General features: G+C 38.7%; 1 non-coding gene across 1 annotated transcript; it reads left to right on the top strand.

The window, feature by feature from the left end:
• The first annotated feature begins 11,721 nt into the window (after positions 1 to 11,721).
• LOC127089153 (small nucleolar RNA R71) lies at positions 11,722 to 11,828 on the top strand. The gene has a single exon (XR_007790925.1). It is a non-coding gene; the product is annotated as a small nucleolar RNA R71 (small nucleolar RNA).
• The last annotated feature ends 15,001 nt before the right edge of the window (positions 11,829 to 26,829 follow it).

Raw genomic sequence — 26,829 nt, 5'->3', positions numbered from 1 at the left:
AAAGACTTATTCCAACTAAGAACAACGATTTTGTTAGTTTTATCTTTATTTATAAAAATTATTATTATTCACCAGAAAGAGTAAACAAAACTATAAAATTTATTATAATCAAAAGGTTAAATCCTTATGGCATTGCGAAAGGTCTTTAAATACATAAAATAAAGAAACTCTAATGAGTCTTACGGGCTTCTAATCCTAAACAATACAAATAAATAAAATAAATAAAACATAAATTGCTAAAATTTTAGAAAATAGGAAAATGTTATTTTCGGAACTTAAACGAGCTTAAACAGCTTAAACAACGAATAGTCACTACATAGCCATGTGTTTGACTCCTGGAACGATTCTCTTTCTGAAAAGGTATAATATGAGTTATTTTGACATCGATCGCCAAACTTCCACAAAATTCTGTTGAACTGCTTTAAAGCGTGACTTCTCCTTCGATACGTGCAACCAACCCTCTTACCTTAGATTTTCCAAGTTTCCACCTCCCAAGATCAAATTCTTACAACATATAGTTCCCAATGACAAATTCGCAAACAATATGATTTTTCCCAAAAGATTAATTTTAGAGTTTTTACACAAAAAATTATCGATTAAGTTATTTTTTTTATGAAAAAGGATTACAGTTAAGAGAACGAGACCAAATGGGATTATCCAATTTGAACACATGTCAAATCACTAATCAAACAAATTATAATTTTATTTTTCTGAAATAATTATTCAGTTCATAAAACTTATCATCAGATCATAAAAAGTTTATATTTTATTAAAAATCAATAGTTGTTACAGTAATTTACAAAGATTTTCCCAAAAAATATTTTATCAATTAAAATATTCATATCGATACTATTATCGATTCACCAAAAAGTGATCAAATGGGATTATCCCATTTGAACACAGATTGATAAACAAATGATCAATTTCTCCTTTAACAGTAAAAAAAATATTCATATAATTATCTCTATAAATACTTGTGGGATATTATCATATAGAATTGAACAAAGGGGTTTTGGGAATACCCAATTTGATCAAAATTCAGTGATCGATACTTTTTACTAAAACAATCACAAATATGTAATTTCATATTATACTTAATCAATCATACAATTTATCGGGTCAAAGACCCTTGGCGCTGATGAGAGAGGAAGAGAACCCTCATCACTTTATTGCCTAAAAACCCACCATATAGTAAGAATCCCCCTACCTTATCGATTGATCTTTCAAGATCTTGATGTTCCTCCCTCTCCAAATCCTCGCTGCCTCACGATCGCTCCAAAATGATCTCCATAGACTCCAGATGCACCGTTTAGTGATATGCCTCAAACCTTAGTTTTTTCCTAACTCTCACACTCTCCCTTACGATATATATGATATTTAATCAAACGTTAAGATTAATTCTCAAATATTTAGTCCCAAAGGAATTATTTATCTAATTGATAAATAAAATAAAATAAACCTTAAATTAAATAATTATTCAGTTAAGCGTCACACCTTAAATATTTTAAAAAAATATTTATTTAATTTTAAAAGGAAAAAATATTTTTAAAATAAGGCGTCACACTATATTTAAATAATTAAATAATTATTATTATAAAACTCAAATAATCATTTTCGTTATTTTTAATTAACTAAACAAAATCTACCGCTCTCACCCAAATATTTTAATAATTATTAAATTATTAAAATATCTTTGAATACTCTAAAACATCATAAAACATCAAAAAATACACCAACATCACATAAATAAATTATCAAATAATTCATAAAATACTATAATTAAATAAAAGAAATTAAATATGTTATGATCATTACAGAAGGTATTAACACCCCTCACGTTCGTTGTACTCACAAAAAACCTTTAAGTTAAATTTGGGATTGAATGTTAGCTTATGTTAATTGTTTTATTCAAAAGATAAAAGAGTGTAATGGAAAAGAAAAAGGGGCGGAAAAATGTTTCTATTAGGGTACTTGACAAGATTGCACATTTTGCTCTTACATATCCTCGGGTACAATGAATAATTCAAAGCGACGTAGTTCTATGCAAGATAAAAGATGTTTTAGTTTTTTTTGTTATAGTGTTTGACGAGACGTTGAATCTCGCTCCTACGTATCTCCAAGTCCGATGGGAAACTCAAAGCAACATATTTGTTGGAAGCAAATGAGTGTTGGTTGATTGATTTTAATAAATCAATGTTTAGATCATATTCTAGCGGTTAAACGTTGACTTGTATGCTCGCGCATGGGAGACTAAGCATTTGTTTGTTTCACGATAGAAATGATCCTGCTTGATCACGTTCTAGCGGTTTAAACTTTGCTTGTATGCTTATGTATGAGAGGCTTAAGCGTTTGTTTGTTTCATAGTAGAATGGATAAAACATTGTTCATTTGTGAAAAGGTTTTTGATTAAAGTGGGGGCGAGATAAGATATGTTTGATTGGTTGAGTTTCTTTTAGGCGAATGTCGAAAGCTCGAGCAATATGGCGTACGAAAATCACTCAATTATTCGAGGAGCAACAATACATGCGCCCCTCATTCCCTTTTCGTCCAATTTTGATGTTTTGAAAATTATTTGCGGAAGATGAATAGTCGCAGCAGCGAGGCGTGCACCTCCCACATGCTCATTCGAGGAACGACGAGGTGTGTGCCTCTGACTTGCTTATTCAAGGAGCATCGGGGTGTGCGCCTTCCATTCCTTTATTCAAGTTTGATTAGAGTTTTTTACTCGAAAGACGAAAGTTCGAGCAATATGGCGCGCACCAATCACTCACTTATTCGAGGAGCGGCGAGGTGTGCGCCCCCATTCCCTTTTCCGACAAGTTTTATTGAGAAAAAATATAATTGAGTTTTGATGTGAAAATTATTTGAAGAAAAGTCGTGCAAAATAATCGAGAAGTAGCATAATACACAAAATAGGTTAACGCCTGAAGGTAAGACATAAAGATGTAGTGGAGCTAACGTGCATGAACTATAACGTGAGGTTGCAAAGTGGACCTAATCATGGTCCTGGTCACTAATTATTTCGTAAGATCACGAATTCTCACATGAGGACGCGAGTTCTTTCGTAAGGCCACAAATTTCTTTGTAAGGCCACTAAAGTTAACGTAACGACAAGCAACGCAAGGCCGCAAAATGTTAACGTAACGACAAGAAACTTAAGACCGCGAAAAGTTAACGTAACACAAAGCAACGCAAAGCCACAAAAAGTTAACGTAACACAAAGCAATGCAAGGCCACGAAAAGTTAACGTAACACAAAGTAACACAAAGCAACGCAAGGAGGCAAAAGGTTACGTAATAAGAAGCACCCAAAACCAACATGCATACGCATCTAATTTTTTTATAAAGGAGCTCACATTAGCAAACTACCTCTTTCACCGCCTCCACCAAGAATTCCATTCATTAGCGAGATTCTGGTTTTTATGCACAAATACATCGAACGGATCGTCAATATTCAGGGTGATAGTAATTACAGTTTTTGAGTTGTTTCGACTTTGCTCGGTAAAGGAGAAGATGATCACACACTTGTCCGTCATCAACTTATCCATGAGTTGAGGACCCATAAAGAATCATACACACGGATTTACAAAAAGAAAGAAAATTTTGATGCAATTTATGAGTCTCTTGTTCCTTGCATTAGTGGACCGATGTCGGAGGAAAAATGAATGCGCTTCCCTGAAATAGGTCATCTCATAGCAAGTGTGTATGATAGAGTGTGTATTGATCTTACAAGATACAAAATTTTGGAAACTTTTTTCCCATTGCGCACCGCCCCACTTTAAAATCTAAATAATTGTATTATGTATATTGAATGGATTTCAAAATCACGACACTTTGTTCAAATTTATTTGAAACTGGGATGCCCTATACCACTTACATCAGTGGGGAGCACGACTCATTCAACAACAAAAGTCGAGACTTGACCGAACTGATTTGTGCAAAGGATGCAAGAGTTCACCAAATTAAGCGACATTGAAAGAGAATCAAATGCACAAATGTCAAACGGGAACCACCCATACTTATAGATTTAGCCGTCAACAAATCTTTCGATTCGTTTTAGTTTTTTCGTCATCAATTTATTGTGTGTGATTGTGTATTAATATTAATGAAATGTAACATATACAATTTCAAATATTTTAATACATTTTGATATTTGCCAAAAAATTTGTCCATTTTCCAAACAAAACACATAAGTTATATTTTTTTGTGTGAATTAGGAGATGTTCCGGAGATGCAACTACAGAATAAGAGAATAGGGTGGTATCAGAGATGCATATCCGAAACCTCCACTGATATACAAGATAGAATTTTTTAGGTCCATATTTTTCTACAACTACTATTAATATAGATTCTTGTACCATGTCTGATACAAACATAAAATATCGCAAATTAACATCATCTAGTATGTCACAAATGCCTCTTTTTCCAGCGCGACACCCGAACGAGAATTGAAGATCAATGAGTACACCCCTTTTGCAGATCTATCATGCGAAGTGCAGAATCTCATACCTTACGAAGATAATAGAAAAATTGTGAAGCTTGAGTACTGTTCACCATCAATTAACAACGAAGACAAGACTGAGTTCAACAACTACGAGCTCAAGACGAATGCAGATGTAAGGGCTATATGGAATACATATTTTGGTTTCGAAACAAAATTTTTGATCGAGGTGGAAGCGATGATTCCAAGATGGGTTGGAAAAATTGTGAAGATGTTGAAGCGTCCACATGCAATGACATGTCCAATAAACATGTGCCACCAAATATAGCATCTATATACAACCAATATAAGCATGTGTCACTTCATGTGACTACTTCTTTTATTAGCGATTTTTTTTAAAACATTGTTAGTTTAATATTTTATTTGAAATAATTATTATTTTTAAAAAATAATTAAAAATCAATTGTTTTTTTAAAACAAATCTGCCCTTATTATCATGGCATTTTCGTTAAGTTGTTACTGTGAGACCTATTAATTGACAAGAAAACAGATAGTGTATATTCATTTAAAAGGTAACAAACTGTTACACATTGTCGTTATTTGCCGCACCATAACACATTCTATCCAAGAAAGTTAAGCCATAAAATCTTATGCATGATGGACTATAAGTCAAGCGTAGGGAACCTACTTAATTATGGCTAATTATACGTGGCATTTATAAAGTACTAGTAGTATTTTACTGAATAATAAAAATTATGGATTTTTTTTTTAAAAAATCTATTTTTTTTCTTTCTAAAATAACCACCTTTCAAAACAGACGTGTCAGATGAACTGACGCATCCATTTTAACACAAGAGGAGGCGTCAATGGTGCTAACGCATGCTTTCAAAGCATTGCATGAAGGCGTCAACAACCATGACGCCTATGCTTGGACTTTGGTGTATGCGTCAATTTATCTGGTGCATACACCTTTGTATTTTTTTTTTAAATTTAAATTTAAATTTAATTTTTTTTTAATAAATAATGAAATATAATATTAAAAAAGTTATTCATGATATAATAAAATTTACACGGGATTAACAAAAACTTAATGACCGGCCCGATTGAAACGTCCCCTTGTTCCACATCCAGGTGCGTTAGTTTGTCTTCGAGGTCGCCCACGATTTTTCTGAGGTGTTTGGGGTCTTTGTGTGCTGGCCTGCTCCAATGATGACTGATGTGAAGGTCCGACGGAAGTTCCAGCGGTATTTGATAGACGTGTCATCATTTGTTCTCAATAGCCGGGGGACTCTGGCCAACAACGCTTCCGTAATGGAGTTCGGTGCCCATGTTATCGTAGTTAGGTCGATGTGGTTTGGTGGATTGTGGACGGTATAGTTGCCCGAATTGGGACATTGAATCATTTTGGAAATGAATCAATGGTTCCTGTAGTGTACTATAGTTAAACAATGGTTGGGTGTTTTGGTGATGGGATGTGATCGCTCTATTCGCAAGTGCACGAATCGCGTCAGAGTAATATAAAAGAATATCGATCCCACAGAGACCAAATCGTGAATCTATCGATTACTATCGTTACAATGTTTATCTAAGGCGGTACAAAAGAGATATTGATGTCGCAAAATAACAATAAATAAAGGAAATAATAAATACAGTGCAGATAAAGACAGGTTTGAATGTATTTCACGTCAGTTAAACGATGTTTCGATTGTCTAAATAGAACTACTTATGGGGCAATATTTTCTACTCTTAAAAAGAATCCATTTAACAGGAACTGTTGCTTTCGCGTATTCAGAACCGAGTCTACCCTTAAATTAAGGTCTTTTATTGTCACTTATAAAAGGTGTGCAGAACGCTAAAGTAGTAAACTTATTTTTAAGAAATAAGACTCGTAAGCTTAGTTGAAAAGTGATTTTGATTCAGAAAGTTTTTCCCAAGGAGTTTCCTGATTTTAAATTTATCAACGCGTCCGAAAAAAGTTTCAAAAATCGTTTTTCCTTAAAGTGATAAAAATACCTAGTTAACTAAGCCAGGGTGCTTTCTCACTCCTTGAGTAGTTAAATCTAACCAAGTTTGTTTCGAAAAACTTAAATTAAAAATCAAAACAGCCCTTAAAGCATTTCTACAGATGCAATATGTGAAACATCTCTTTAACCGCGATCCTTACATTCTAACCTTTGAAAGATTTAGCCAGACATGGTAATACAAACAAACACAACGATATTGATCATGATGAAAAGTTGTTTTAGAATGTAAGGCGTAAAGAACAAGTAAAACGTGTAAAATAATTAAAACGAGCAATAAAGATAATGGCGAGAAATTTAAATAAAGTAAAGACAATGACAGGAATTAAATAAAGTAAAGCATGACAAGAAATTAAATAAAGTAAAGCATAACAAGAAATAAATAAAGTAAAGCATGACAAGTAAAATAAATAAAAGTGATTAAATTAGAACCTGCTCCAAATGGAGGCTTTAAATCTGGTACAAGGAAAATAAACCTTTGACTTTGAAGATAAAGACGACAGCAAAATCAAAGTGCTCCAACTCAATTACACTACGGTGCGATAACCCATCGATGTGATGGATTACCGCTTTTATAGATGATAATATAGTCTTAGTGTTATAAACTAAGTTGGATGATTTGGAAATGAACTAGAACGACCTATTTATAGAGGATTTCAGCAGCTTGCAAAGACCATGATGCCCTTCAACTTCTCCTTAGTGGGAACGTGAAATGCAAAGGTGGCGCCCGCCACCCCTTCATGGCGCTCGCCATGTGTGTTAATGGGAAAGTTCATGGGATCGTGGCGGTTACCTCCTTGTTGAGGATTGTTGTGTCATGGCTTCTCCTATAGCGGCCGCCATGCATAACGCCATGTGTACAATATTTGCCGGAAAACCCTAATTTTTGGTCTTTTTGCTTCGTTTCTTCTAAAGAGGTCTTGAAAGAGCTAAGTATCTGAAAACAACATAAAAGAGATCATAACACAAGCAAAATGATAATAAATACCTAATAAACATGTGAAATCCGAGTCAAAAACACGATGTGATTCAGTGTGATCAAATTCTCCCACACTTAAACCTTTGCTTGTCCTCAAGCAAAAACTTTTTATAGCTCATGCAAGAAAAACAGTATCAACTAGAGTTAATTCAAGGCAAAAAGGCTTATAAGTTCATCCAAGGAATGTATCTATAAGTACTAACGAATCTAACTAAGGATATTGTAGTGACACTTCCCGCAAATGCGGTCATAGGCTTCGTTCCTATACAAATCAATCTACATCACCCCACCATACCTAGGCCTTCTTTTCGTCTTCTTCAAGTCCTTTTCATTCAGGTGTAATCACATTAAGCCCGTTATCCGTACATACTCGTAGTAAGGTGACCGGTTAGTGATTATGATCTTAAGCATGGGGCTCTGGTACATAAGTTGGTGTAACCCCTTTATTTAACCCAATTTGTAGTTATGGGGGATTGGATCGTAATATACCCTACCAAGTTCAGCACCAGATACCTCTGAACCAACCAACAATAGGCATATATATATATATATATATATATATATATATATATATATATATATATATATATTTATATTTATTTATTTATTTTTCTTTTCTTCTGTATGTTTCGCAAATGTCTTTATTTTGCTGGGTTAAATGACCGTCTGAGAGTCACCTAGCCCGGATTTTCATACAACTAGAGAACAAAGCAGGAATTTTTGTGATCATTCACTTATTTTCATCGGTCCCCTACGTAGAGCATGCTTAAGTCGGACCTGACTGCAAGGATAAACTACTTAAGGATTTATTTGGAACAAAAATTAGAGCCACAACATATGGGGTATCGGGATCGACTCTTATAATCATGAAGCCTATGGTGTTAAGACAATATCGATTTTTAGAAAAAGTTTTCCTAAGTCTTTTACATCCCGTCATAAACCTGTCTTATAGCCTGAATATTCAAGATGCACTGTTGTCTTAGCTCACAAACTTTTTTGGTGAGGTTAAATAAATGGGAGAAATATGGATACACTACACAGATGACTCGTCAAACACATGTTATTTTATGGAAAAGAAAGGGCAAACAACTAAAACGCACAAAACATACTAAAAATAAAGGAAAGCGATAAAAAGCGATAAAAATCTCCTCCCACACTTAAACCGAACATTGTCCTCAATGTTTCGATATGAGATAGGGTAGGAGTAATCTGGAAGAGGGAGAGAGAGAGAGAACTATGGGTGATCACCGGTACCGTCACCGCCTGGTCAGGATGCCTGGGTCGACGACGCCTGCTACGAGTACTAAGTCCTTCCTGAAGCTGCCTAGAGCGACCTAAGAGAGACCCTTGGTTGGCCTCGATTAAAGGCTTCGATACATTTTTCATTGAAAATTAATTCAATGTCTTTCATCAGAAGGTCGGTCAGGGGTTTTATTATTTTAGAGAAATCTTTGATGAAGCGTCGGTAGAAATCGGCGTGTCCAAGAAAACTTCGGACTTCTCTAACAGTCTTAGGAGGTTAAGGTTTTCTATCACTTCTATCTTTGCTTTTCGACCTCAATGCCTCTTTCAGATATTATATGTCCTAACACTATGCCTTCTTTAACCATAAAGTGGCATTTCTCCCAGTTTAACACAAGGTTAACCTCTTCGCATCTCTCTAGGATTTTCTCAAGATTAATGAGGCAATTCTCAAAGTCGAACCCACATACCGAGAAATCGTCCATAAATACTTCCATAATTCCGTCGAGATAATCAATGAAGATTGACATCATACAACGTTGGAAAGTAGCTGGCACATTACAGAGTCCAAACGACATCCGTCTGTAAGCAAACGTTCCATAAGGACAGGTGAAGGTTGTTTTCTCTTGATCCTCGGGGTGTATGGGTATTTGGAAAAATCCAGAATATCCATCCAGATAACAAAAGTAAGAGTGTCTGGCAAGACACTCAAGCATTTGATCTATGAATGGAAGGGGGAAATGGTCTTTCCTAGTTGCCTTATTGAGCTTCCTATAATCTATGCATATACGCCATCCGCCTTCTATACGTTTAGCTACATGCTCGCCCTTCTTGTTCTGCACGACTGTGATGCCTCCCTTTTTGGGTACCACATGTACAGGACTTACCCATTTACTATCGGAGATCTGATAGATTATACTAACTTCTAGCAGTTTAAGGACTTCCTTCTTTACCACCTCACTCATTACAGGGTTGATTCTTCTCTGATGTTCTCTAGAAGGATTTGAATCTTCCTCTAGCGAGATCCTGTGCATACACACGGATGGGCTTATACCTTTTAAATCAGAGATGTTGTATCCTAAGGCAGAGGGGTATCTTCGTAAAAGATTCAAGAGTTGGTTTGTCTCGTCTTGGTTTAAGGTGGCACTAACTATTAATGGGCGGTTCATTTCTTTATCCAAAAACTCGTATCTTAGGTTCTTGGGCAATTCCTTAAGTTCTTGAGCTGGTTTTTGAGAATTTGGTGAAAGCTCCGGAGTAAGGGCCAAACATTCTTTAGTGTGAGGTTTTGTTTCCTTTAGCTCGTCATCCTTTTCATTCGGGTTTGAAAATGGTTCGATCACAGGTTCTTCTTGATCAAATTCCCTTATGCACTCATCTATGATATCAATCGCATAACATGCGTCTCCTACGATTGGTGCCATCAGGAACTTTGAAAGAATAAACTCTATCTTTTCATCCCCTACTTCGAAAGTTAAATTTCCTCTTTTAACATCTATTATAGCTCCGGCTGTTGATAAAAATGGTCTACCTAAAAGGATAGGGATATCATCGTCTTCCTTGATATCCATGACCACAAAGTTTGTCGGGATATAAAGTTGACCGATCCTAACTGGGATGTCTTCTAAAATACCTATAGGATACTTAACAGACCTATCGGCTAATTGGAGGGACATCTTAGTTGGTTATAATTCTCCTAAGTTTAACCTTTTACACATAGCTAAGGGCATTAAACTCACGCTAGCGCCTAAGTCCAGGAAAGGTTTGTCGATCACATGACTCCTTAGAATGCAAGGTATAGAAAAACTACCAGGGTCTTTCTCCTTCTTAGCAAGTTTATTCTCGGAAACAAATTTTCATTTCAAGGGTTTGGGATTGTCAAGCCTACGCTTGTTGGTTAAGACGTATTTGAGAAATTTGGCGTAAGATGGAATTTGGGTGATGGCTTCGGTGAAAGGAAACTCTACATGAAGCTTCTCTATTACTTTTATAAACTTTTGGTATTGGTTATTGATTTTGGTTTGTTTAAGTCTTTGTGGATATGGGATTGGTGGTTTGCACGGGGGTGGTGGTTTGTAAGTTTTATCCTTGGCTTCTCCTTCTTGGTCCGTTTGTTTTTCGGGTTCCACTTGTTCTTCTCCTTGGTTTGTAGGTATATTTTCTTTAGAAGCTTTGGACTCGCTCATTGCTGGGTTACGAGGCCCTTCATAAGCAGTCCCACTTCGTAATGAGATAGTGTTAGCTTTCCTTAGAGGGTTGAGTTGAGGTTGTCAAGGGACTTATCCTCCAGGTGTAGTTTGTGGGGCTTGGTTTTGTGCTACCTGTGAGATCTGGGTGTCAAGCATCTTGTTGTGAGTGATTATCTGATCAACCTTGGTCCCTAATTGCATTATCAGTTCATTTACGTGAATGTTCTGGTTTAGGAATTCTTTATTTTGCTGAGTCTGGCCTGATATAAAGCTCTCTATGATCTTCTCAAGGTTAGGCTTCTGGGGCACAACTTGCATAGGTTGATTTGGTTTTTGGGCTTGATAACCTTGTGGTCTCTGAGGTGCATAATTTTGGATAGGGTTCTGGTTTTTATAGGAAAAATTTGGGTGATTCTTCCATCCAGGGTTGTAAGTGTTTGAAAATGGGTTACCTTGGGCGTAATTCACTTGGTCGGTGTTCAGGTCGTTCAAAAGGTTACATTCCACCGATTCGTGTCCTTTAGATCCACAAAGTTCACACTCAGTGTGGACTACCGCTACGGTGTTAGTGTTTGTAGAAATATGTTCGACCTTAAGGGCTAAAGCATCCATTTTCGCCTGCATCATGTCCATAGAGTTTATCTCATGTATTCCACCTTGGGTCTCCTTTTTCTCTACTGATGCTCGTTCAGTTCCCCATTGGTAATGGTTTTGGGCCATATCCTCAATTAGGTCACAAGCTTCAGGGTAAGGTTTGTTCATCAACGTGCCACCAGCGGCAACGTTGATGCTCATCTATATGTTATAATGGAGTCCATTGTAGAAGGTATGAATGACCAGCCATTGTTCTAGGCCATGGTGTGGACAGACTCTTAACAGCTCTTTATATCTCTCCTAAGCTTCAAAAAGTGACTCTCCTTGGTTTTGAGTAAATCTAGTTATTTGGTTTCGAAGAACAACAGTCTTACTGGGGGGAAAATATCTAGCAAGGAATACTCTTCTAAGGTCTTCCCAAGTAGTTATTGACTTACCTGGAAGTGAATCCAACCATGAACATGCTCTATCTCTGAGGGAGAAAGGAAATAATATTAAACGGATCGCATCAGGTGAAACACCATTGAATTTAAAGGTGTCAGCCAGTTGGATAAAGACTTTTAAATGTTGATTTGGGTTCTCAGTAGCGAGACTTGCGAATTGGTTCTGTTGCACTAATTGCAGTAAAGATGGTTTTAGTTCGAAATTGTTGGCAGGAATGAGGGGGTTTACTATACTAGAACTAGGTTCCTCGTCAGAGGGTTGGGCAAATTCCTTAAGAGGTCTCCGGTCGCGATTCTTGGCCATAGCTTTCTTAATTCGGATGAGTAAGAGGCGTGTACGAGTGTAACGTTCGGGTTCCGCTAAAGGAACTACTAAATTTTCGGTACTACGGGTTCTTCGCATTAACTGGATAATAATGCCTTAGTCTAGACGGTGTAACAACAGGATACAAAATTTGACAAAGTTGGTCCCCGACAACAGCGCCAAAAACTTGATCGCTCTATTCGCAAGTGCACGAATCGCGTCAGAGTAATATAAAAGAATATCGATCCCACAGAGACCAAATCATCAATCTATCGATTACTATCCTTACAATGTTTATCTAAGGCGGTACAAAAGAGATATTGATATCGCAAAATAACAGTAAATAAAGGAAATAATAAATACAGTGCAGATAAAGACAGGTTTGAATGTATTTCACGTCAGTTAAACGATGTTTCGATTGTCTAAATAGAACTACTTATGGGACAATATTTTCTACTCTTGAAAAGAATCCATTTAACAGGAATTGTCGCTTTCGCGTATTCAGAACCGAATTTACCCTTAAATTAAGGCCTTTTATTGTCACTTATAAAAGGTGCGCAGAACGCTAAAGTAGTAAACCTATTTTTAAGAAATAAGACTCGTAAGCTTAGTTAAAAAGTTATTTTGATTTGGAAAGTTTTTCCCAAGGAGTTTCCTGATTTTAAATCTATCAACGCGTCCGAAAACAGTTTCAAAAATCGTTTTTCCTTAAAGTGATAAAAATCCCTAGTTAACTAAGCCAGGGTGCTTTCACACTCCTTGAGTAGTTAAATCTAACCAAGTTTGTTTCGGAAAACTCAAACTAAAAATCAAAACAGTCCTTAAAGCATTTCTACAGATGAAATATGTGAAACATCTCTTTAACCGCGATCCTTACATACTAATCTTTGAAAGATTTAGCCAGACATGGTAATACAAACAAACACAACGATATTGATCATGATGAAAAGTTGTTTTAGAATGTAAGGCGTAAAGAACAAATAAAGCGTGTAAAATAATTAAAACGAGCAATAAAGATAATGGCGAGAAATTTAAATAAAGTAAAGACAATGACATGAATTAAATAAAGTAAAACATGACAAGAAATTAAATAAAGTAAAGCATAGCAAGAAATTAAATAAAGTAAAGCATGACAAGTAAAATAAATAAAAGCGATTAAATTAGAACCTGCTCCAAACAGAGGCTTTAAATCTGGTACAAGGAAAATAAACCTTTGACTTTGAAGATAAAGACGATAGCAAAATCAAAGTGCTCCAACTCAATTACACTACGGTGCGATAACCCCTCGATGTGACGGATTACCGCTTTTACAGATGATAATATAGTCTTAGTGTTGTAAACTAAGTTGGATGATTTGGAAATGAACTAGAACGACCTATTTATAGAGGAATTCAGCAGCTTGTAAAGACCATGATGCCCTTCAACTTCTCCTTAGTAGGAACGTGAAATGCAAAGGTGGCGCCCGCCACCCCTTCATGGCGCCCTCCATGTGTGTGAATGGGAAAGTTCATGGGATCGTGTCGGTTACCTCCTGGTTGAGGGCTGATGTGTCATGGCTTCTCCTATAGCGGCCGCCATGCATAACGCCATGTGTATAATATTTGCCGAAAAACCCTAATTTTTGGTCTTTTTGCTTCGTTTCTTCTAAAAAGGTCCCGAATGAGCTAAATATATGAAAATAACATAAAAGAGAGCATAACACAAGCAAAATGATAATAAAGACCTAATAAACATGTGAAATCCGAGTCAAAAATGTCGTGTGATTCAGTGTGATCAGGATGTTTGGGTGGTCATTAGTGGGGGGCTACGATGAAGTGACCCATATGAATCATCTAGGCTATAGACGGTTGTGGTTGATGCATATGGTTGTTCGTGGGTAGGGTTTGATTCTTGGTTTTGTGGTTGGGTGGGTGACATGAATGGATTGTGAGGTTGGATGTTTGGTTGTTAGGTGGGTGGCATGAATGAGTTGCGAAGATGGGTGTTTGGTTGCTGGGTGTATGTGGTAGGTTGATGGTGTGAGGTTGGTTGCTGGGTTTGGGTGGTTGAAATTGGTGTTGGACGAGGACTTGTTGTTGGGTGTATGATGACAAAGCTAGTTGGCCTGGATCAATCAAATACCGTGGCTCAGACATAAATTGTAGCGTTGTAACCGACCTAAACCATGTCATATAATGTTAAGTTGGTCTAGCACCCTGTATGACTGGTTCGTTTAAGATGTGTTGTCGTCGATTCCTCCAATGACGACGCATCTCTTTTGCGAAGTCTCTTAAGTTGGAATAATCCCATTGGGCATCGACTCTTTGTTGATGCCAATCTCCCAAACACGTTGGAGGTTCTGGAATCTGTTGCTGCATGCCGAACTGCACTTTTACCTGTTCACTCTGGTGCATCTTCATAGTAGTGAATCGGATGATTGGTGTCTTTGTTGTCCAAACTACATCATCATCATGGTTAACCTGATGATCAATACCCAGATATAGCCTCCAGATGAACTATACAACAATACGACACGATTAGATGATAAATAATTTGATAAGTATTTTAAAATTAAATAGAGTTTGTGTAGGAGTATTACATCGTCTGGTCCAATGTGGTCCAATAGATTGCGATAGACTACTATAGCGTATTTCAGACACCTATTGTATTCTTTCTGTAAACCTATTATACAAAATGATGGTACATGGTTGTACGGGAAATACAAAGGAACGTTACTGATGGCAGTGGCACAAGATGGCAAAATAACATTTTTCCAATCGCCTTTGCCCTTGTTGAAGGGGAGACTGTTGAGGGATGAAGTGTTTTCCTAAGAAATCTTCGATTGCACATTGCACCTCAACCTAACTTATGTTTGATCTTCGACAGACACCCTTCAATCATCAGTGCATATAATAGTATTGATAATGGTTGGTAGGATCCTCCTTCGACGCATGTCTTTTGTGTTAGACATATTGCTCAGAATTTTATGCGGGAGATCAAAGACAAAACGTTGCGGAAGAAGGTTGTCAACGCAGGTTACACATTATCAGAACCTTCTTCAAACACTACCGCGAAGAAATAAGATTGTCAAAAGCAGATGCAGTACGGTGGATCGACAATATTCCATTGGAGAAGTGGACTAGGGCATACAACAATGGTCAATGTTGGGGCCACATGATAACAAATCTTGTGGAATTAATGAACTTTGTCTTCAAAGGCATCCAAAACCGACCTATAACCGTTTTGGTGCAGGCAACATATTTCAGGCTAGGGGTGATGTTTGAGACCAGACGTTTCAAATGGAGTTCAATGTTGCAATTTGGGCAGTTGTTCAGTGATGCTTCAATGAAATTCATTAGACACGAAGCTTCCAAAGCAAACACACACGTGGTCACAATGTTTGACCGTACTAAAGGTTGGTATAATATTGTCGAGTCTATAGATCACAATGAGGGCATGCCGATGCGATAATACAGAGTGGAACTAGATAGAGGTTGGTGCAACTGCGGAAAGTTCCAAGCCTTTCGTATGCCCTGCTCCCATGTCATTGCGACATGTTCAAAGGTTCGAAAGGATCCATCCTACTTATTATCTGACGTTTACAAAGTCATCAGCCTATCAAATGTTAAAAAAAATTAGTTTTTAAGTAGTGGAAAAGAGGATTACTGGCCAGAATATCAAGGGGACATTGTCTGGCACAACGAAATTATGCGAAGAAATAAAAAGGGTCGCCCAAACAATACCCGTATTCGAACCAAAATTGATACGGTGAACAAAATGGTTAGATTATGTAGTTCATGCCGTCAGCCAGGTCACAATCGTACTAACTGTCCTAGTGTTGGAACGAGCACAACAAGGTAAATTCACATGTACCTCTTTTGCAATATATAAAAATAAAAATTTATTTCATATTATAAGTTTGTGAGGAAATACCATTACATAAACAACAACACAAACAACTACAACAATTAAAATACCATTACTATAAATAAGCGATTACAACGATCAAAACAATTTTGAACATATTATGCACCATCCTGCTGTTGGTGTAAGCCCTAGAGGCTAATACTTTTGGTATTTGTATCGAATTATTTATTAATAATAAAAGACTTTTTCTTTATTATGTTTGTTTAATAAAGTCCCTAGAATAGCTAGTTCGTTCAATGTATCAAGTGTGACTTAATCATGAGATCACATTAAACATAAGGACACTATTCTTAAAGTATCCGTAGTCGAGCTTTATTGTGAAGTGGGATAACATTAAAGCATTAAGACTATTATATATATAGACTGATGATCACATCTCATGGATCATGGATAAGGAGTTATCAAGTCTTAAACATAGGTATGAATATTAAGAGTAATATTTATACTGGATTGACCCACTATGAGAATACTATATAGAATGTTATGCAAAGTGTCATAAGTTATTCTCATGGTGATAATGGTGTATACCACCCTTCGACCTGAAACCACTATGGACCCTAGATGTAGAGTCGAGTGCCTTATTGCTGATCAAACGTTGTCCGTAACTGGATGACCATATTGATGGGTACTCCACGAAGCATGCTGAGGGACATGAGTGACCTAGATGGAATTTGCTCATTCTGCGTAACAAGATAAATGTCTATGGGCCCAATATTGAACTGGACAGTCTATGCCTTGTGTTCAATATAGACATAAGGGCAAAAGGGTAATTGTACACATAAGTATTATCACAAAAGGATTTGTCATATCACATGACATTTTCGTATCTTGGGTATGTCGCATTACGCGAAAAACCGGCGGGAAAACAAGAACAACAGAGCCGCCACCGTGCGTTATTTATCCCAAAAGAGGGAAAGGAAACGCTCAGAGTAAACCTGGAAAAGACATGGTCTCGCGACCAAAGAGAATGGGATCGGGAGTCGGTTATGCGAAGGGAAGGTATTAGCACCCCTACGCATCCGTCGTACTCGACGGGATCCACGCACAATAGGAAGGAAAATGGTTGCTAAAACACTGCTCACATAAACATCTACACAGGCTGAAAGAGACACAAGAAAACAAGCAAGACTGACTCGGCAGGATATCGCTTCCTGGGCCTACTTAGTCTATCAGGCATAGACATCAGAGTCTAAGTAGTTCGACCGGGGGAAAACAACACATGCTCGCTAGGATTTCGCATCCTATGCATACGTATCTCCTTTGGACGAAGGAGAATCAGAGCATTCGTAGCTCGGCTGACACGCACACAAACAAACGCAGGCAAAGGCAAACGTGGAGCCTGAATGCCAATCACTGGACTTACATCAGCATCCGAACCAAAACACACGCAAGGAGGCAAACGTGGAGCCTGAATGCCAATCACTGGGCTTACATCAGCATCCGAACCGAACGAACTCACACTGGAACCCGAACGCCACTCGATGGACTTACATCAGCTTCCAAGCACACAACAAGAAGAAGGGTCTCGATTGCAACCAGGGCAAGAGAAAGGGGAGGTCTCAATCGCAACGAGGGCGAGAGAAAAGAATTAGTGTTAATTGTTAGTCAAACTCGACAAGACATCGCATCTCGCCTACGTATCTCATCTGAACATGAGAATCAGAGTTGCCGTAGTTCGGCTAAACTATTCCTGTTGGTTTGTGTTTTTTAAGTGGACAACGTCACTACACAATCTACCTGATGCTCGACCTTTGGAGACTTACTCACCTGTAGTAGAAGGAGTTGACGTATCCTTAAGAAGGGATAATGTTTGTTTGTGTTTTAGGAAAGCTCAAGCAAGAAAGGAAGTCCTATACGAAGGAACCGTGCTACCTTATTTGTCATGCAACCGAGACTACGCGGAGTCTAGCGAACCTAGGGGATACAATCACACCACACAAACATATACAGCATGAAATAAACACACCAACAAGGGGGCTCAAACATCAAGGCTAGGCTTTAGTCGAGGGGTCATATCAACCTCAACAAACAAGCCTCTGTATCGGGGTCAGGTTAGCTCTTAACCTTGCCATTGAGGGGCTAAGGTGAAGCCAGATGAAAGGTGATGAGGGGTGTGCCTCATTGCTTCTATCTCTGGTCAGAGAGAGCATCAGACAAGGGAGCGTGGGTCCAGAATGGGGGGACCCTTCTACGCTCAGGACATAGACTCGACTGTACAATGTACAAGATCTTGGGCTTGGATCTCAATGCTACAACCATGTAATGGGAGCAAGGAGAAGACTCACAGAATAGTGGGGGATAGATTGCTTATCCCTACCTTCCACCAATTGCCTCAAATGAGGACTTTTTCTGCTTGGGACAAATATAAACATACACAAGCATTGCCTCTTAAGGAGGACTTCAGACAGTTTGCCCGGCCAAATAACAGCCGGGTCTCCAGACTACATGAAGAAGAAGGTTCTATACCTCAATGCCAATTGCTTATAAGCAAAGCAATGCAAGTTCTTAAGAGAACTGAGCAACTAGGGGTACCTGGAAACAGTCAAACAGAATCAGCATCCCAACATAAACAAAACAACAACATTAAGAATCAATCAACAATCAAACAATGATGTACATCATGTGCCTAGCACAAAGGTCAAGTGAACCAAGCCCTACAAAACAAACAATTAGTCAAATGAATTCAACTCAATCATGTATCAACCTCCTTAAGGCATTAGCTTTTTAACCTGAAAAGTCAAAGTCAAGCTCAAACATAAGTAACTAGACCACTAGGCCAAGCCTAGGGTCCAAAGGAGGGAAAAATCTTAAAACAGCAAGCCAATCATGATCAAAACCAAGATATTTCAATTACAAAGGGACTCCAATTGGTCCCATATCCAAACTATACACCTATTTCAATTTATGCAACATGTAAGGCAAAGGAAGCAAATGTAAACCACATATGAGCAACCAGCAAGATCACATCCAAAAAAATATCAAAACAGCATGGAAAATTCCACAAAAATTATATCCTAAACAGAGGACATTCAACAAGCTACATGTCAATTTTCATACAATTTGGACTAGTGGAACAATGGGAATTAATTCAACATGTCTAAGCATGCAAAAACACAATCAAATGAAGCTACAAAATGTACATTAACTTCAATTCAATGGTAAACAGTGACATTACATGGGAAATTAGTAGGACCAAAGCCAAATGAAAGCTACACATGTCAGGAACTATTCTACCAAATTTCATGGTCATATCATTCATCATGCTCATTCTATGCACAAAATAAGGCAAACTAGTTCAAAGGAAGCATTAAGCCTACAAACAGAACTATTGCATTCAAATCCACATCAACAAAATCCCAAAAATTCTCAAATAAATTACACCTAAACAGGGGATATTCAAGGTCTACCATGTCAAATTTGAGCTCAATTGGGCAAATGGAACCATGTCAACGAAAATCAACAAAAACAGACACAATTATAGGCTCCAAATCACAACATCAATACATGCTTCCACTTCAAAAATTCATAACTCAATGAAAACAAAAAAGAAATGGATGAGACCAAAACAGGGAGGTCCTAACATGTGTCTATTACAAGCATATCAAATTTCATGATTATACAGTACCATATGAGCATTTCTCAATCAATCTACCAATATGTATCATATGAGCTTGCAAATTCAATCATCAGAAATGAAAAATCATGATCAATTAGAAAATGCAATGAACAATTCCACAAAAATTCTCATAGCTTCCTAACATGCAAATCAACATTCATGTAAAATTTCACTTCATTTTAACAAGCATAGGTCACTCAAAGAATTCCAGCAAATTGACATCAAGAGGTGTGACACCAATTGTCACACCTAAGTTCTAAAAATCATAACTCCATGGCCAGGTATCAAAAATGCATGGAATTTACATGGAAATGAGCATCAATCAGTCAAGGATCATCACAAAAATTTTCAGCCATTTATCTTACAATATGAGAATTTCATGATCAAATTAGTCTAAGGTATCAAAATATACACATGCGGAAGAAACCCTAGGTCAAATGAAAAATATTCCATGCACAACTTTGACCAATAGGTCAAAAATCATCTACACTCAATGACAAAGTCAACAAAATAATTTTCACAATTTTCTGATTTTTCTATATTTTTCTATGAATTTTTAAACATGATTATGTATTTTTTAGGATTTTTTAGAATTAATTAAAATTAATTAAATGAAATTCAGTAATGGCATTATTGTAATTAAAGAGGCGGGGGCGGTAAACTTGGAATTCAAATTTTCAAATCAGAATTTGGATCTAGCACGCGTTCATCATCATCTTCAACTCACAGATTTTCCAGAAACACAACCAAGGCTCAAGAACATGAAATTCACAAATCAGCACCAAAACGAGCAATCTTATAGTCGTTAGAACCGCACGAGCGAGTAGATCACAAATATGAGTTCAATTCATCCTAACAATTGCTAAATCTCAAGAATCGTGCAAGTTAGGGTTCTAGATCTAAACTTCGAGTTACGATTTCTTACGCTACAGTTGATCATTTGTAATTCTAAAAGCATCACGATGCTCTACGTAACATGAACTACAGCACGCACACAATTATTTGGCAAAGCATGACGATCGAATTTCGCACATACCTGGAAATGGCAGAAGCGTGTGTGTGTTCTTCGCGCTCGATTCAGCGAAACAGAAGCAGCATGTACTCGTGGCAGCAGGATGTGAAGCTCAGGTTCGCTCAATTTCGCTCCTATTGCTCGAAATCAACAATCACCATTGAAGAAGCTTGGATGTACAGTTGCAAATCGTGGCTCTCTTGAAGCCAATTCACCAAAACAGTTTGAGAAGAGGTTGAATGGAAGTTGCAGCAAAAGGAATTTCTCCAATTGGTGAAGAATTGAGAGAGATTCGATCCAATTTGCAATGATGTGTTCTTGAGAAAAATTCAGAAAAATGGAGAGAAATTTGATCTAGATCTTGTGAAATGTGGATTCTGTTATGTTTATGGAGTAATTAAGCTTATATATGATATCATAATCCATGCTTAAACAAGTAATTAACCAAATTGAGAGATTAGCAAATTGTGCATTTTCACTCAAAGTGGCAAAAATACCCTTTCTCCAAATCAGTCCATATATCAGCTCAATTTTGATTCAAGCAAGTCCAAAATATCACATGTGATATGTAGAAACAAGTCCCATTTCCATTGGCCATGTATTTTGCAATTTCACCATATGGTAGAAAAATGTCCAATTTTGCATTTTCATTCTTCGAGCCAAATCTCAAATTATGAAGCCTAGCCATGAAATGATGATCCAAACACATTCCAAATGCCACTCCTGAGGTGTTGCAAAAAGTCCCATCTCAAAATTCCAAATATTTTGACATTTGGACAATTTTGCCCCTGATCCAGTTTAACAGTCCAGTTGAAAAGTGACTTTTTGCATTGGCCACTTTTGGAAAAATCCAATGATGCACCCTTGAAGTACATGTCAAATGGAGTTTGTGCATATAAAGAACTTGCAATTTGGACAATCCATGTGGTAGTTATGGCCTCCTGATTACGGGTCTTTTTTGAATTTCATCTGACCATATCTTGCAAACCACCCATGGGATTTTTGAGTTCTTGGACTTTTTGGAATGGTGAGAACAAGATCTTCAACTTTCATGTTGGACAAAATTCCATTTGAAGCTTGTATGATGCAGTTATTTTGAGGAGAAAAAGTTTCCATTTTGGGCAGCTGAAATTACAGGTCGCCTGCTATTTTTGGAAACTTTCTGTCTGACCTCCAAATCTTCAACCTTGGTCGTTGGCATGTCAAATGAGACTTATATGGACATGAATGAGGCCTTTCAAACCATCTCACACCTTCCAATCCATAAAATCGGGCACAGTTGACCACAGTTGACCACAGTTGACTTTCTATGGTTTCTGATTGGCTGAACAATGACTGGTGACTTCTGAGCATCCAATCTTTGGCCAAACCACTTCAAAATGATCCTTGGACCATATGAGCTTGAAAAATCAACCCTAGGGCTTTGTCTCAATGAAAATGGCACTTGCTTGTTTGACTGACTGATTCTCCTGATCAGTTAGACCTGATTCATCAACTGAGCTTGCACTTGGGCAAATGGACAATGCAATGTTATGCAGTGGACATTGTTAATGCTATGACCTAATATGAAATGAATGTACAAAATGGTAGGATGCAAATTTGAGGTGCTACAGCTGCCCCTATTCAATCAACTGGGAACCCGAATGGATGAGAGCAATGGCTGTCAGACTTTCAGGGTAAACAGGGATTGAATACCAAGAACCGTAGAAATTTGCACACTGCTGGGAATTTTTCTTGTTTTCTTCTTTCTCCTATCTTCTCTTCAAAAGCACAACCACATCCAGACATCGACACACGATGACTGGGATCAGAAATCTCAACTAGATGCCAGCGGACAACTAGGAAAAACTCAACGTTTACCAAGACCAACGGAGAGGTAAATCAACTATACTGGGGATAACCAGGTAAGGATACAACCATATGTCAGCGGACGTAATGGGAAAAACTCAACGTTTACCAAGACCAACGGAGAGGTAACCAGACATCATAGGATGAATGGGAAGAGATATACAACCATACGTCAGCGGACGTAATGGGGAAAAACTCAACGTTTACCAAGACCAACGGAGAGGTAACCAGACATCATAGGATGAATGGGAAGAGATATACAACCATACGTCAGCGGACGAAATGGGAAAAACTCAACGTTTACCAAGACCAACGGAGAGGTAACCAGACATCATAGGATGAATGGGAAGAGATATACAACCATACGTCAGCGGACGAAATGGGAAAAACTCAACGTTTACCAAGACCAACGGAGAGGTAACCAGACATCATAGGATGAATGGGAAGACTCGACCAGACGTCATAGGACGAAAGGGAGAAGCTCGACGTTTATCGACACCAACGGAGAAGGAGAAAACTCAGCCAAGACGTCATAGGACGAAAGGGAGACTCAACGTTTATCGACACCAACGGAGAAGGAGGAAACTCAGCCAGACGCCATAGGACGAAAGGGAGACTCAACGTTTATCGACACCAACGGAGAAGGAGAAAACTCAACCAGACGTCATAGGACGAAAGGGAGACTCAACCAGACGTCATCGGACGAAAGGGAGAAGGAGAAAACTCAACCAGACGTCATAGGACGAAAGGGAGAAGGAGAAAACTCAGCCAGACGTCATAGGACGAAAGGGAGAAGGAGAAAACTCAGCCAGACGTCATAGGACGAAAGGGAGAAGGAGAAAGCCACTTCACGAGGGAAAGGCACCACAACCGGAAACCGAATAGGACGTCTACTGGGAATTCTGGTTGGGAAATCAACCAGACATTAATGAATGAACTGGGAATAGGGTATACAATCAGACGTCATCGGACGAATGAGAAAAACACAACGTTTATCGAAACCAACGGGGAGGTAAATCCACTTGGGGAAGGGTACAACTAGACGTCATAGGACGAATAGGAAAGACTCGACGTTTATCGACACCAACGGAGAGGAGGAAACTCTGAGGGGAATCATATGGTATTACCAAATGATCTGTAGGGAATAAGCAACTAGACATCATCGGACGACTAGGAAAAACTCGACGTTTATCGACACCAACGGAGAGGAGTAAACTTCTGGGGACGACCCTGTGGGGAAAGATATCAACTATACGCCAACGGACGCATAGGAAAAACTCGACGTTTATCGACACCAACGGAGAGGAGGATTCTTCTGGGGACGACCCTGTGGGGAAAGATATCAACTATACGCCATCGGACGCATAGGAAAAACTCGACGTTTATCGACACCAACGGAGAGGAGGAACTTCACTAGGGAAGGGACGACGTTACGAACATCGAAAGATGATGTTTACAGACACCAAAGAATACCAGACACTACGCATGACTGGGAAAGCACCGAAAGATGGTGTTTACCGACACCAAAGAAACAACACACGCGGGTGCTGACAGGACACTGACATATACATGCCTGGGCAAGGCTACACACTTGCAGGGGATCTCACCGGGGAACAAGGTCACTACAGCGAGCAAACAGGAAGGAACACCGAGGATACCGGGTTGTAGGTATGAAACGGGTGACCGACCAAGCGTGAATTGGCTTGTGCTCCAAAACACTCAACATCCTGAAGAGAGCTAGAAAAGCAGTCTTGTTAGAGGATGGACATTCAATTCCACAAGGAATACGAATCTTACTCGACTGGGGAGGACGACTTCGACCCAAGAGCGCGTGAGACAGATTACCTATAGCCGTCAAAACGTAGATAATAGACTCGCGTGGAAGATTATCCATAACCGGGTTGTAGGTTGTTAGATGGATAAAACGACCGAAATCATCCTGAAGAAAGCAAAGGCAAACTTGTTAAAGGATGGTCATTCGATTCCGAACAAAGGAATACGAATCTTACTCAACTGGGGAGGACGACTTCGACCCAAGAGCGCATGAGATATATTATCTATAGCCGTCAAAACGTAGATAACATACTCGCATGGAAGATTATCCATAACCGGATTGGTTGATAAATGGATAGATCGACCGAAAAGAAAGGCATCGGGGTACCAGACTGGGTATGCAAAGATGACCAATCAAAAGGGGATAAAATTGCTGACTCGGAGCAAATACCCAAAAGAAAGGGGAAGACCCACTCGGGACAATACTGCTTGATCAAGGCGAGTATCCAGAGGGGAAAAGAATATCAATACCATAAACCGGATACTGATAACTGCAAAGAGGGGATTACATCTACCGGTTAGTAGGCAGAAAACCACGGAAAAGTAACCAGTCATCGATAAGATGAGCACACAGGGTTAACTCCACCAAGGGGATGAAAGTGGGATTTTACAACTACCAATTTGTAGGTAGAAAACCACAAAGATAGGACTTACAACTACCGGGTTGTAGGTAGAAGCCAACAAACAGAATGAACCACAAAGGCTACCTCTGCTAGGGGATGAAAGTGGGATTTTACAACCACCGGTTGGGTAGAAAACCACAAAGATAGGACTTACAACTATCGGTTTGTAGGTAGAAGCCCACAAATTCCGCTGAGGATAAGATGAATGAGTACCGGTTAGTGAGCCACTATTCATTCATGCCCCAGGGCAACACAAGAGACAGTCAACAAGAAGCCAATTTAGGATCGATCCAAAAAGGCAAACTGAATCAAGACTCATCCTAATGAGGAAAGAACTCAATGGGGAAAACCCATCCCATTAGGGAGGGAACGGAAGCAACCGTCATCCACGAGGATGTATCTCAGTGGGGAAATGGCAGGAAAGGATGGACACTTTCTGCTTAAGGGGTAGACTCTACATGGAGAGATCAGACACACCCACATCTACTAGGAGGCTACTGGGTAGAACCAGGTTTTTCTTTCACCAACGGATGAGGAAATAAACCTCTCTGGGGGTACCAATCCTGAGTGCCGTCAGAGCAACTGTAGCGAAAGCACTGCACAGACGTCGAACAAGAAGCTGCCTCTACCGGGGAGACGGTCTGATCGGGTTAACACATGAATGCATATGTTTGAATTTTTCTATGGCGTAATGCTCCCTATTGAATGGAAATGCTACGCATTTTGAGGATGCAATGATCACTACATGCAAAATGCAAAGTGAATGAAAACCCCGCTAGGGAGCCCACTGATCAAATACTCCACTCTGTGGGGAGACTCTGCTGAGGAAATCTGCTTGATGAAAACTCTGTAGGGAGAGCACTGACTTCTCACTCATGCTGGAGAACAGAGATACCAAGAATCAGCCAGATCTCTGGTGAAAATAGATAGGCATCGATGAAGTTCCTCATGTCAACCACTCTGTTGAGGACTTACCTGAGAAAACGACGGAATACTGAGACGTCAATCCTCCAAATACCGAATCGTTGCAGAAAAGCATCCGTGCCAGGGAGAGGAGAAGACTGCTCTGCTGGAGAGACGAAAATTGAAGTCTTCAGTACACCTACTGCTCGAGAACTGGCCCACGATAATGTCCAAAACAACAACCTTGCTGGGGATGCCCCACGATAGGGCTCAAACAGCACTCTATTAGGGATGCCCCACCATAGGGCTAACAGAGACTTGGAGAAAACATGTTGCACTGTCGGGGACGTGAAGATGAACAACTTCAACCAACACTGCACTGAGCAACCTCGCTGAGGAGAGACCATGAGAAGGTTCTACAGGACAAAGATACAGTTATGCTCGAGATACGAACAAATGTCTTACCTGTTGGTAATCGTACCACCCTTGGGAGAGCACTGCGGGTCTCCTAGGTATCCTTTCATCATTGTGAATGTTCACTTTGTTTAAGAACAATTTTGTGAAAATTTTTTGTTTATTTTGAAAACAATGATACTTTATCAATTAAAACATGCAAAACATTTGTTGAGTTGAAACAAAGAAGAGTGCAAACAATTGGATAAAAGCTCAAATCGATGTGATGGAATGGTAGTCTGCAAAGGGCGAGACTCCATAGATCTGTACAAGTTTGAAATCGGTGATATATATTGGAGAGGGCTACATTGAACATAATGACCTTTCCTCTACCATTCCGAATTTTCGATGTATTCAAAGCTTCAGTCGACGATGAATCGAGAATCCCTGACGGACGATAGATATAGAACACGGTCTCGTCAA

The sequence above is a fragment of the Lathyrus oleraceus genome, chromosome 5 (assembly GCF_024323335.1).
Source record: "Lathyrus oleraceus cultivar Zhongwan6 chromosome 5, CAAS_Psat_ZW6_1.0, whole genome shotgun sequence".
In the NCBI taxonomy this organism is placed as follows: Eukaryota; Viridiplantae; Streptophyta; class Magnoliopsida; order Fabales; family Fabaceae; genus Lathyrus; species Lathyrus oleraceus.
This window is presented reverse-complemented; position numbering and strand designations above follow the sequence as displayed.